General features: G+C 38.4%; 1 pseudogene; it reads left to right on the forward strand.

Moving 5' to 3' along the window:
• Positions 1 to 4816: 4816 nt before the first annotated feature.
• The window catches only part of LOC100344412 (transmembrane emp24 domain-containing protein 5 pseudogene), a 73057-nt pseudogene continuing 64574 nt past the window's right edge, over positions 4817 to 13299 (forward strand).

A 13299-nucleotide genomic window follows, 5' to 3' on the forward strand; every position in this document is an offset into this window, starting at 1 on the left:
TCTCATGGGCTTTTCAGCCAGATCCAAATGCATTTAGGGCTGATTCTGAGGCCAGAGTGCTGTTTAGGACATCTGCCATTCTATGAGTCTGCTGTGTATCTCGCTTCCCATGTTGGATCATTCTCTCCCTTTTTTATTCTATCAGCTAGTATTTGCAGACACTAGACTTGTTTATGTGATCCCTTTGACTCTTAGTCCTTTCATTATGATCAATTGTGAACTGAAATTGATCACTAGGACTAGTGAGATGGCATTGGTACATGCCACCTTGATGGGACTGAATTAGAATCCCCTGGTATGTTTCTAACTCTACTGTTTGGGGCAAGTCAGCTTGAGCATGTCCCAAATTGTACATCTCTTCCCTCTCTTATTCCCACTCTTATATTTAACAGGGATCATATTTCAGTTAAATTTCAACACTTAAGAATAACTGTTTATTAATTACAGAATTAAACCAGTAGTATTAAGTAGAACAGACAAAAAAATACTAAGAGGGATAATAACATCAAGTTGTTCATTAACAGTCAGGGCTATGCTGATCAAGTCACCATTTCTCATAGTGTCCAATTCACTTCAACATGTTTCCTTTTTGGTGTTCAGTCAGTTGTCAATGTGACTATTGATAATTAGTGACTGCCCTGCCATTTTCCCAAAGATATTTTCTAGTATATGCTTTGAGCTTCCTATGTTCTTTTACTGGTAGGTTTTCTTCCTTTACCTTCTCTCATATTGATGGCCGTGTTTTCTGTGTTTCTGTGTGTAACACATCTTTAAGCATTTTTTTGCACGGCTGGACATGTGGCAACAAATTCTTTCAATTTCTGTTTGCCATGAAAGGTCTTTATTTCACCTTCATTCACAAATGAGAGCTTTGCAGGATATAATATTCTGGGCTGGCAGTTTTTCTTTCTTAGTTCCGGGGCTATATCTCGCCATTCCCTCCTAGCCTGTAGGGTTTCTGGTGAGAAGTCAGCTGTGAGTCTGATTGGAGATCCTCTGAGAGTAATCTGACGTTTCTCTCTTGCACATTTTAGGATCTTTTCTTTATGTTTCACTGTGGTGAGTTTAATTACAACGTGTCATGGTGAGGATCTCTTTTGGTAATGTTTACTAGGGGTTCTATGAGCTTCCTGTACTAGGATGTCTCTGTCCTTCTCCAAACCTGGGAATTTTTCTGCTAGTATGTCACTAAAAAGGCCTTCTAATCCTTTCTCCCTCTCCATGCCTTCAGGAACTCCTAGAACCCGAATGTTGGGTTTTTTAATAGTTTCCTGAAGATTCCCGATAATATGTTTTAGATTTCTAATTTCCTCTTCTTTTCTTTGGTTTGACTGTATATTTTCCTGTGCTCTGTCTTCTAAGTCTGATATTCTGTCTTCTGCTTCACTCATTCTGTTTTTAAGGCTCTCTAATGTGTTTGTCATTTGAGCTATTGAATTCTTCATTTCATTATGATTTCTTGTCACTATCACAGTTTCATGTTCTACTAGTTGCTTCATTTCATATTGATTCCTTCTTGATGCTTCATTTTCAGGAGAGAGATTTTCTATCTTGTCCATTAAGGATTTCTGTAGTTCAAGAATTTGTTTTTGAGAACTTCTTAATGTTCTTATCAATTTTTTGGGATCTGCTTCTTGCATTCTTCTATCTCATCATCTTCACAATCTTGAATTGGGGTGTCTTTTTCATTTGGGGGCATCATAGTGTCATCCTTGTTCTTGTTACCTCGGTTTCTGTGTTTGTTGTTTGTCATATTGGAGATATTCTTTGGTTTCTTCGCTGTGGTGTTTTTTTCTCATTATACTGTAACTCTAAATTAAGTGGACTGTCTGCTTTTGATGGATCCTTAGAGGCTGTGATGGGTGTGGCCAGAGAGCTCTGTTTGGTTCCTCAGGGTTAAGGGTGTGCCAAAGGTGACTCACGCAGGTTGTTCTCTCTCTCTCTCTCTCTCTCTCTCTAATCAGAAGGGAAGTAATTCTGCACAGCTGAGTGGAATTGAGGGTAGTTGATGTATGAAATCTGACCCCTGTGTATTAGTCTGCTCTACCCCAAGGACCACACAACGGGTCTATGCAGCCCTCAGAGTGGTCTCAAATTTCTCCACAGTCTCACCAGGTTGCCAAGGTTACCGAGTTTGTGAGTTCTCTAACCCCCTCTTAGATTTTCACAGTTTCAGCTCGTTAGCTCCACATTTTCACTAGGTTCTAACCTCCAGTTATTTCTCCCCACCAGAGTCAGGTTTTTCTGTTTGGCTGATTGCAGGCGCCACTTTACCTATGTCCAAAATGGTGCCTGCTCTTTGTCTTTCTCAGCTTTGTAAGGTGAGTGGAGATAGAGGCTAGTGTCCGTGCTGGTTCCCCTTATTTATTCATTTTTTTTCTCTCCTCCAGTCAGGCTGGTGAACTTTCCCCAGTGGGGCTTCAAGCCTCGTTCCCTCTAGGCTCTTTCTGCCTTTCCCTGCCAATGACTTGGGTAACTGAGGTTTTTGTCTCACCTCCCCTTCCTGCGCTGGTGCGCAGACTCCGCGACTCAGCTTCCGCACCTCGGTTTCCGCGCCGTGGGCATCCTTGCTCTCCCCATAGGTCCTCCGTGTCACATACACTAGATTCGGAGGAGTTTCCTCTGCAATTTTTTCCTGAGCCTTTTCCTGAGACTACAGTAACTCCACCTTTATTAAACTATCTTTCCAGGACTATCAGTGCATGCCCTCACTATTCCGTTATCTTGGCTCTGCCCTCCCCATTTAGGTTATACTTTTTTAAAGATTTATTTTTATTTATTTGAAAGCCACAGTGACAGAAAGAGAGATCTTCCATCCACTGGCTCATTCTCAAAGTGGCCACAACAGCTGGGGCTGAGACAGACCGAAGCCAGGAACTAGAACTTTTTCCAGGTCTCCAACGTGGGTGCAGGGGCCCAATTACTTGGTCCTTGCTCCATTGCTTTCCCAGATACATTACCAAGGAGTTGGATTAAAAGTGGTACAGTCAGGACTCAAACCGATGCCCATAAATACTGGTGTTGCAGGCAGTAGATTTGCCCACTGCAACAAAACACATGTCCCTAGGTAACACTTTTTTTTTTAAATACTAATTTACAAAACATTTTTTTTAATTTTTTTTAACTTTTATTTAATGAATATAAATTTCCAAAGTATGACTTATGGGTTACAGTGGCTTCCCCCCCATAACGTCCCTCCCACCGCAACCCTCCCCTTTCCCACTCCCTCTCCCCTTCCATTCACATCAAGATTCATTTTCGATTATCTTAATATACAGAAGATCAGCTTAGTATACATTAAGTAAAGATTTCTTTTTTTATATTGCAAATACATTGTTTAATAGCATGAACATTTTTTTTAACTTTCATATAATGAATATAAATTTCCAAAGTACGATTTATGGATTACAATGGCTTCCCCCCCATACCGTCCCTCCCACCCACAACCCTCCCCTTTCCCACTCCCTCTCCCCTTCCATTCACATCAAGATTCATTTTCGATTATCTTAATATACAGAAGATCAGCTTAGTATACATTAAGTAAGGATTTCAACAGTTTGCTCCCACACAGAAACATAAAGTGAAAAGTAATAGATGATTTTTTTAAATGATGATGAAATCAGATCAGACCTAGGTAACACTTTTTACCTTGCCCTCTGGGCCTTGCAAATTTCAGGTCAATAATGAGTTTAAATGCATTGGGAGATATTGGGGGCAGGTCTTTATCATGGTAATCAGTCCCTTGCACATATATCAGGAGGTGAGTAGAGTCCAATCTTCTTAGGTAGGATAAGAAGTGCTATTTATTGGCAAAGAAAATGAAGCATAATTTAGAGGTTGAGGATTCACAGTTTCATTTAAATTTGTCTGTATATTTCCTTATCCCAATTTTTAGAGTCCCACTTCTTCTCAATCAATGTCTTAATATTAACATGCAAAAAAATTTAGAGGTTGAAAACTTAATTTATCCTATCATTCAGTTCCCTGTGAGATTAGGTTTTGGATTTCATTTTCAGAAATGTCAGTCCTGCTGTTAGAAAACATAAGTATTTTTTAGAACAGTTACAGAAATTTTCTGGGAATATGAAGCCCTGAGCACATCATTTTCTTTCTATGTCTACTCAAGTGTATGTAGAAACAACTACCTCATTCAATTACACTCCTCATTTTGGCTAAAATGGCCTATGACATCAAATATAAGTCCCGCTAAGAACTTACCATGTATGGATTTTCATTACAGGCATCTACAGGTGATAATATAAGTAACTATTTTATCTCTGCATGCTATGGACTACCAGCATCCCCATTACCACCAGGAACAGGATTATTATGCCTCTAAATCTAATCAGATCAAAGAACCATGCCAGAGAATCAAAGAATAGCTTGAATTCATCTGCAACTGTTTCCTCCACCAAATTCTATCTGGTAGGATTTGCTCAAAAATTACTATAGGAATTTGACTTTAGGCAATGGCAGATGATTAAATAGTCACAATAAGACTGATGCTTCTATATCTGGTACCAAGCTGGAAGTTAGCAAGGCAGGTAATCTGGAAGAAAATTAAAGTGAATGTGAAAAAGAGCAAACACTAATGAAAACCCAAAAGAAGCTTGACACCAAATAATGCACTGGAGCCTGGTTTTGTCTCTCACCAACACCAGAATGACAACTTGAATTATATAGATGACCTGCAGAAGACAATGGTGCCCCTTCACCACACATACATGCATGTGCATGCACACACACACACACACACACACGCACACATGGACAGAAATGTGAAGCAGGATTCAGAAAAGCTGAATTAGGGAATACTATGGCAGTGGTTGGAGGAGTTGCAAGTATGGCCATGCTCCACAGAACAGGTGAGGTAACAGAGCAACAAAAAGAACAGTATGTGGGAGATGCAATAGGGCCTACTCCTACACTGACACTCTTGATGTACGCATGGCTTCTGCTTAACTTCTGCTCCATCTCAAAGTAGTATTGCTTGTGGTCAACCCTAATCTGAAACAATAAAATGAAAGGAATTCCAGAAAATGTAATTCCAGATTAATTAAATTGCCCGGATACTAAGTCACCACACTATCATACCCTACTCCAATTACACCAACATCTTTCTGGTCACGTAATATATAACAATTTGCTTCCTACTCAGGGCCTTTTGAACTTTTAGCTCCTTCTGCCCGAAGTTCCTTTTCCCCATCTTTATATATTCATCATTGATTTCTCCAGATTCATGTCATAAAGTATCTCTTGTTCCTAGTTGCTCTCTGTAGTCAACATGTGTAGTTGCTTGGCCACCATCAATTCCCTACCTCTTCTCCTTACTAATAGTAAATGGATATTGTTCCAGGTAACTGCTCCCTTACAGTCCTTCTCTCTCAGCTCTGGGAATGGACCTTCACTGATCTAAATTAATCAGAAGTTTTTATTCTCAGCTCCAGATATTTGACATAGGAATGAACACAAGATCTTTTTTCCCAAAGAAATCTTTTATTTAATGAGTACAAATTTCATAAGTACAATTTTAGGAATATACCCACTGTCCCAACACCACCTCCTCCTCCCTCTCCCATTCCCATTCTATGTTAAGATTAATTTTCTCTTAGTATATACTAAGTTGATCTTCTGTATATAAAGATAATTGAAAATGAATCTTGATGAAGAATGGGATGCGAAAGGGAGTGGGAGATGGGATGGTTGCATGTGGGAGGGAGGTTATTGGGGGAAAAGCTGCTATAATCCAAAAGTTGTACTTTGGAAATTTATATTTTTTAAATAAAAGTTGAAAAAAAGATTCAGTTTCAATTAACTGTATACACAGAAGACTAAGTAAAGATTTCAACAATTTGCTCACATACACAAAAAATAAACTGTTTGGGAACAAATTTTATGGTTAACTCTCATAATAAAACTCATTGAGAACAGAGGTCCTGCATGGGAAGTTAGTGCACAGTGACTCCTGTTGTTAATTTAACAATTAACTCTTATGTATGACATCAGTGATCACCTTAGGTTCATGACATGAGCTGCCAAGTCTATGGAAGCCTTTTGAATCCACAATCTCTGTCAGTATTTAGACAAGGCCATAAGCAAAGTGGAAGTTCTCTCCTTCCTTCAGAGAAAACTACATCCTTCTTTATTGGCCACTTGCTTCCACTGGGGTCTCAGTCACACAGATCCTTCATGTAGGATATTTTTTGCAACAGTGTATTGGATTTGCATGCTTAATTTGTTAACCTCCATCTCTTTTTACTAGAAGCTATGATGGAAACCCTGCTGAATACAAGAAAAGAAGTAAAGGACTCTTGACTGCTGCCAGGCATTCTTAACTGCAAGAACAACCAGCCTTAAAATGAAACTACCACTGTAAATTGCAGAGTAGAGAAATGAGAAAAATTGGGTCATTGTCAACCTCCTGGACAGCCAACCCAAAAACAATGCATGCTTCTGTATTTTCCAGCTAAATAAACCAACAAATTCCCATGTTATTGAAATCATTTTGATTAGACAGAACAAAATTAACAAAAACCATTGTAAAGGATGCAACCATAGCAGATTATACTATTTTATTGCCTTCAAAGCAAGTGTTTTTATTTAATTATCTTTGTTATTTTTTCACTTTTTGCCTTTTTTAAACATCTGCATCCTCTACTAGAATGTAAACTCATGCAAGTAGAGACTTTTGAGTGTTTTATTCCATGCTCCTAGAACAACACCCAGCCTACATAAAAACTCAAAAATACCTTAGAAAGTAATTGAAAAATAGATCCAGCTAAGAACTTGTTTTTCTATAGAGTGTAAAAGAGCTAAAGAAGTACTGATTCTGTCACCAAACGTAGACCTTTTAATTAAGTTGGACCACCAATCTCAATTTTGCCTTTCCTTTGATCATTTTGCTTAGAGCTGAATGCTACATAGAATAGTACTCAGTATAACATAACTGCTAAATGGCTAGCATGCCTGCAATGGTAAAGCACTATGAGTGTTCAACTGAAGATTTGTAGATGATGATAGAGATTAATATGTAACAAAGCAACTGACCTTATAATGTTTCTCATCACCATAAGCAGGAAGTGATGAGCTTTCTACATAAGCATCCCAGAAATACAAACATTTTTTTCCATCATAGGGCCTGTAAATGTCCTCCAAGAGTTTCATCAGCTGGCTGTGTTACCATTTTGAAAATGAAAGCAACAACAACACAGACCATAGTCAGTCCCTAGGAAGACAAATAAATGAACACACTCATCCACCTCAGAATTTATTTTCTAATTTCCTTCTGCTCCAGAACACTTTGCCTTGATGTAGCTTAGGCAAGCACACAGTACACAAGGTCATAGTTTCCAAAATGCATGCTATCTGACACAGTCTTTAATGTGCCAGGAGAGAAGACAATGAAAGTAGAATCTCCAGAACCTGATGGTCTCATGTTGTGTACCTCTTCAGCAGAAATTTGTGCAGGAGAATGCTTCTAAACTTGATTTTTCACTATGAAACTGAGATTTTAAAGAATGCAAAAAGCAATATTAGAAATGAAGAACTCAATAGATCAAATTAAAAATGTGGTGGGAAGCCCTAATGACCAACTCAGTGAGGCAGAAGAAATAATATACAAGCTAGAAGACAAACCTATGGAAATATTTCAGTTAGTCTGAGGAAAAAAAAAAGAAATTAAAAGCAGTGTGGGAAATTTGTGGATATCATCAAAAAACCCAACATATTAATATAAGGAGCTCTGCAAGTTGTGGAAATAGAGAATGGATGAGAATGCCTATTTAGTGAAATAATTACAGAAAACTTCACCAATTAGAAGAAAGAGGCAGTCCAAGAACAAGAAGCACAAATAACTCTAAATAGAAATGACCAGAAAAGATATTCACCACAAAACATTGTAGTCAAACTTTTAAAAATAAAACAAAAAAGTAAAACAAAAAGAAAAGATTCCAAAAATACCTGAGAGAAACACCAGATTACTTTCAGAGGACCTCGAATTAGACTCACAGCACATTTGTCATTGGAAACCCTACAGGCCAGGAGGGAATAGTGAGACATAGTCCAAGTCTTAAGAGAAAAAAAACTATCAACCCAGAATACTGAATCCTGCAAACCTCTCATTTATGAATGAAAGTGAAATAAAGACTTTCCATAATAAACAGATATTAAAAGAACTTGTCACCACTCATCCAGCCTTACAAAAGATGCTTAAGGATGTACTACCCGGTAAAATATGGAAAGATAGCAATCATTATGAAAGAATGTAATGGCAGAAAATCCCCCAGTAAAAGTAAAAAAAAATACCCACTATAAATAATAGGAATATTTATGGAAAAGTGCCAGAGCCAAGTCATTACTTATCAATAGTCAAGTTGCATGTAAATGGCTTCAACTCTCCAGTTAAAACATATAGACTGGCTGAATAGTTTAAGAAACAAGAAACTCCCATTTGCTGCCTAAAAGAAACACATCTCACCAACAAAGACACAGCAGACTGAAAAAGAAAGGATGGAAAAAGATACTCCATGATAACAGAAAGCAAAAAAGGACAGGAGTTGCCATCCTAATATCAGACAAAATAGACTTTAACATAAAAAGAGTTAAAATATAAAGAAGGGGCCGGCGCCGTGGCTCAACAGGCTAATCCTCCGCCTTGCGGCGCTGGCACACCGGGTTCTAGTCCCGGTCAGGGCGCCGGATTCTGTCCCGGTTGCCCCTCTTCCAGGCCAGCTCTCTGCTGTGGCCAGGGAGTGCAGTGGAGGATGACCCAAGTCTTTGGGCCCTGCACCCCATGGGAGACCAGGATAAGTACCTGGCTCCTGCCATCGGATCAGCGTGGTGCGCCGGCCGCGGCGGCCATTGGAGGGTGAACCAACGGCAAAAGGAAGACCTTTCTCTCTGTCTCTCTCTCTGTCCACTCTGCCTCTCAAAAAAAAAAAAAAAAAGAAAAAGAAAAAAGAAAAAAAAAATAAAGAAGGGCTCCGTGTAATGATTCGAGGATCAATTCAAAAGGAAGATGTGACTGAAATAAATGTATATGCACCCAATTACACTGTGCCTGGCTATTTAAAGGAAAGGTTATAGATTTAAAGGGAGACCACATAAATAAAGCAATAACCAAGATGTATGTTGAATCAGTAAGAAAGACCTTCCCGAGGTACCTTTCTCTGAAGGGAGAAGAGAACCTCCACTTTGACTATGACCTTGTCTAAACAAGATAAGAGTCGGAGAACTCAGAGGGCTTCCATAGCCTTGGAAACTCAGGACTGGAGCATAGGGAGATTACTGATGCCATAGACAGGAGTGTCAATTGGTAAAGTCAACAACAGGAGTCACTGTGCACTTACTCCTCATGTAGGATCTCTGTCCTTAATGTGCTGTGCATTGAGATTTAATGCTATAACGAGTACTCAAACAATATATTTCACTTTGTGATTCTATGGGGGTGCAAACTGTTGAAATCTTTACTTAATGCATACTAAACTGATCCTCTGTAAAAAAAAAAAGAAAGAAAAGAAATTATCAACTCCCAACTTGACTCTCACTGGGATTAAACATGACAATAGGTCTGATCTGATTTCATCATCATTTAAAAAAATCATCTATTATTTTTCACTTTATGTTTCTGTGTGGGAGCAAACTGTTGAAATCCTTACTTAATGTATACTAAGCTGATCTTCTGTATATTAAGATAATCGAAAATGAATCTTGATGTGAATGGAAGGGGAGAGGGAGTGGGAAAGGGGAGGGTTGTGGGTGGGAGGGACGGTATGGGGGGGAAGCCATTGTAATCCATAAGTCGTACTTTGGAAATTTATATTCATTAAATAAAAGTTAAAAAAAAAGAATCATGAAAAAAAAAAAACCTGTAAAGGAATATTCCATAGTGAGTAAAAAGACACACAATTTCCTCTCTGCTACTACTTGACATTGGGATGAAGATCCCCATCAAGATTTTCTTTCAGGGGCAACACTCTGGCGTAGCAAGTAAAGCTGCTGCCTGCAATGCCAGCATCCCATGTGAGCTCCGGTTCTATTCCCAGCTGCTCCACTTCCAATCCAGCTCTCTGCTATGGCCTGGGAAAGCAGTAGAAGATGGCCCACGTCCTTGGGTCCCTGCACCCATGTGGGGGACCTGGAAGAAGCTCCTGGCCCCTCGTGCATCTCTGGCCTTTGTGGCCATCTGGGGAGTGAACCAGCAGATGGAAGACCTCCCTCTCTTTCTTTGTCTTCCTTGGCCTCTCTGTAACTCTGCCTTTCAAATAAATAAATAAATCTTAAAAAATAAAAAAAAGAAAGAAAAGAAGAGGAAATTAGAAATCTAAAACATATTCTTGGGAATCTACAGGACACCATTAAAAAACCAACATTCTGGTTCTAGAAATTCCTGAAGGCATGGAGAGAGAGAAAGGATTGGAAGGCCTTTTTAGTGAGATACTAGCAGAACATGCATCAGGTTTGGAGAAGGACAGAGACATCCCAGTACAGGAAGCTCATAGAACCCCTAGTAAACGTGACAAAAAGAGATCCTCACCACAACACGTTGTAATCAAACTCACCACAGAAAAACAAAAAGAAAATATTCTTTTTTAATTTTTATTTTTTTATTTAGTAAATATAAATTTCCAAAGTACAGTTTATGGATCACAATGGATTCCCTCCCCATAATTTTCCTCCCACTCACATCTCTCCCATCTCCCACTCCCTCTCCCATTCCATTCACATCAAGATTCATTTTCAATTCTCTTTATATACAGAAGATCAATTCAGTATATATTAAGTAAAGATTTCATCAGTTTACACCCACACAGAACATAAAGTATAAAATACTGTTTCAGTACTAGTTATAGCATTACTTCACATTAGACAACACATTAAGGACAGAACCCATATGAGAAGTAAGTGCACAGTGACTCCTGTTGTTGACTTAACAATTTGACACTCTTGTTTATGGCGTCAGTAATCTCCCTAGACGCTAGTCATGAGTTGCCAAGGCTATGGAAGCCTTTTGAGTTTGCCAACTTTGATCTTATTCTGACAGGGTCATAGTCAAAGTGGAAGTTGTCTCCTCCCTTCAGAGAAAGGTACCTCCTTCTTTGATGGCCCTGTTCTTTCCACTGGGAACTCACTCGCAGAGATCTTTCCTTTCGGTCTTCTTCTTCTTTTTTTTTTTTTTCAGAGTGCCTTGGCTTTCCATGCCTAAAATACTCTCATGGGCTCTTCAGCCAGATCCAAATGCCTTAAGGGCTGATTCTGAGGCCAGAGTGCTATTTATAACCAGCCATTATAACCAGGGTGAGGTGAAACCTCATTGTGGTTTTGATTTGCATTTCCTTGATTGCTACTGATCCTGAACATTTTTTCATTGTCTGTTGGCCATTTGGATTTCCTCTTTTGAAAAATATCTAATGAGGTCCTTGGCCCATCTCTTAAGTGGGTTGCTTGTTTTGATGTTGTTGAGTTTCTTGATTTATTTGTAGATTCTGGTTATTAACCCTTTATCCGTTGCATAGTTTGCAAATATTTTTTCGTATTCTGTTGGTTGCCTCTCCATTTACCTGACTGTTTCTATTGCAGTACAGAAACTTTTAAGTTTGATGCAATCACAAATGTTAATTTTGGCTTTCACTGCCTGTGCCTCCTGGGTCTTTTCCAAGAAGTCTTTGCCGGTGCCAATATCTTGCAGTGTTTTTCCAATGCTCTCTAATAATTTGGTGGTGTCGGGTTGTAGATTTAGATCTTTAATCCATGTTGAGTGAATTTTTGTGTAACGTTTGTAGGGGTTTTGCTTCATGCTTCTGCATGTGGAAATCCAGTTTTTCCAGCAATATTTGTTGAATAGACTGTCCTTACTCCAGGAATTGGTTTTAGATCCTTGATCAAATATCAGTTGGCTGTAGATGTTTGGATTGATTTCTCATGTTTCTATTCTGTTCCCTTGGTCTATCCATCTGTTTCTGTACCAGTACCATGCTGTTTTGATAATAACTGCCATGTAGTATATCCTGAAATCTGGTATTGTGATGCCTCCAGCTTTGTTTTAGTTGTAGAAGATTTCTTTAGCTATTCGAGTTTTCCTGTGTCTACATATGAATTTGAACATTTTTCCCAGAATTGAGAAAAATGTCTTTGGTATTTTGATTGGTATTGGATTGAATCTATAAATTGCTTCTGGGGGAATGGACATTTTGATGATATTGTTTCTTCCAATCCATGAGCATGGAAGATTTTTCCATTTCTTGGTATCCTCTTCTATTACTTTCTTTAAGATGTTGCAATTCTCATCATAGAGAACTTTAACGTCCTTGATTAAGTTTATTCCAAGGTATTTGATTGTTTTTGTAGCTATTGTGAATGGGATTGATCTTAGAAGTCCTTCCTTGCTGTGGCATTGCCTGTGTATACAAAGGCTGTTGATTTTTGTGCATTGATTTTATATCCTTTGCCAAACTCTTCTATGAATCTCAATAGTATTTATAGAGTTCTTTGGATCCCCTAAATAAAAAATCATATCATCTGCAAAAGGGATAGTTGAGTTCTTCCTTCCCAGTTTGTATCCCTTTAATTTCTTTTTCTTGCCTAATAGCTCTGTCTAAAACTTCCAGAACTATGTTGAATAGCAGTCGTGAGAGTGGGCATTCCTGTCTGGTACCAGATCTCAGTGGAAATGCTTCCAAATTTCCCTTTCAATAGGATGCTGACCGTGGGTTTTCATAAATTGCTTTAATTGTATTGAGGAATATTCCTTCTATACCCAATTTGCTTAGAGTTTTAATCATCAAAGCGTGTTCAATTTTATCGAATGCTTTCTCTGCATCTATTGAGATAATCACATCATTTTTCTTCTGCAGTCTGTTAATGTGGTGTATCACACTGATTGTTTTGTGAGCATTGAACCATCCCTGCATACCAGTGATAAATTTCACTTGGTCTGGATGCCTGATCTTTCTGATGTGCAGTTACATCTATTGGCCAGAATTTTATTGAGGATTTTTGCGTGTATGTCAATCAGGGAAATTGTTCTGTAATTTTCTTTGAATGCTGCATCTGATTTTATTGTTCTGGTTTTTTTTTCTCTTTTTTTAGTTAGTTGGCCAATGGTTTTCAATTTTATTTATTTTTTCAACACACCAGCTTTTCATTTCTCCGATTTTTCGTACTTTTTTTTTTTTTGATTCAATCCTGTTGATTTCTTCTCTGATTTTAATTATTTCCCTTTTCCTACTAGATTAGGTCTGGTTTGCTGCAGTTTTTCTAGATCCTTGATATGCATTGAAAGCTTATTTATTTTTGCCTTCC

Source organism: Oryctolagus cuniculus, chromosome 5, assembly GCF_051225735.1.
Source record: "Oryctolagus cuniculus isolate XC-2025 breed Fujian yellow rabbit chromosome 5, ASM5122573v1, whole genome shotgun sequence".
NCBI lineage: Eukaryota > Metazoa > Chordata > Mammalia > Lagomorpha > Leporidae > Oryctolagus > Oryctolagus cuniculus.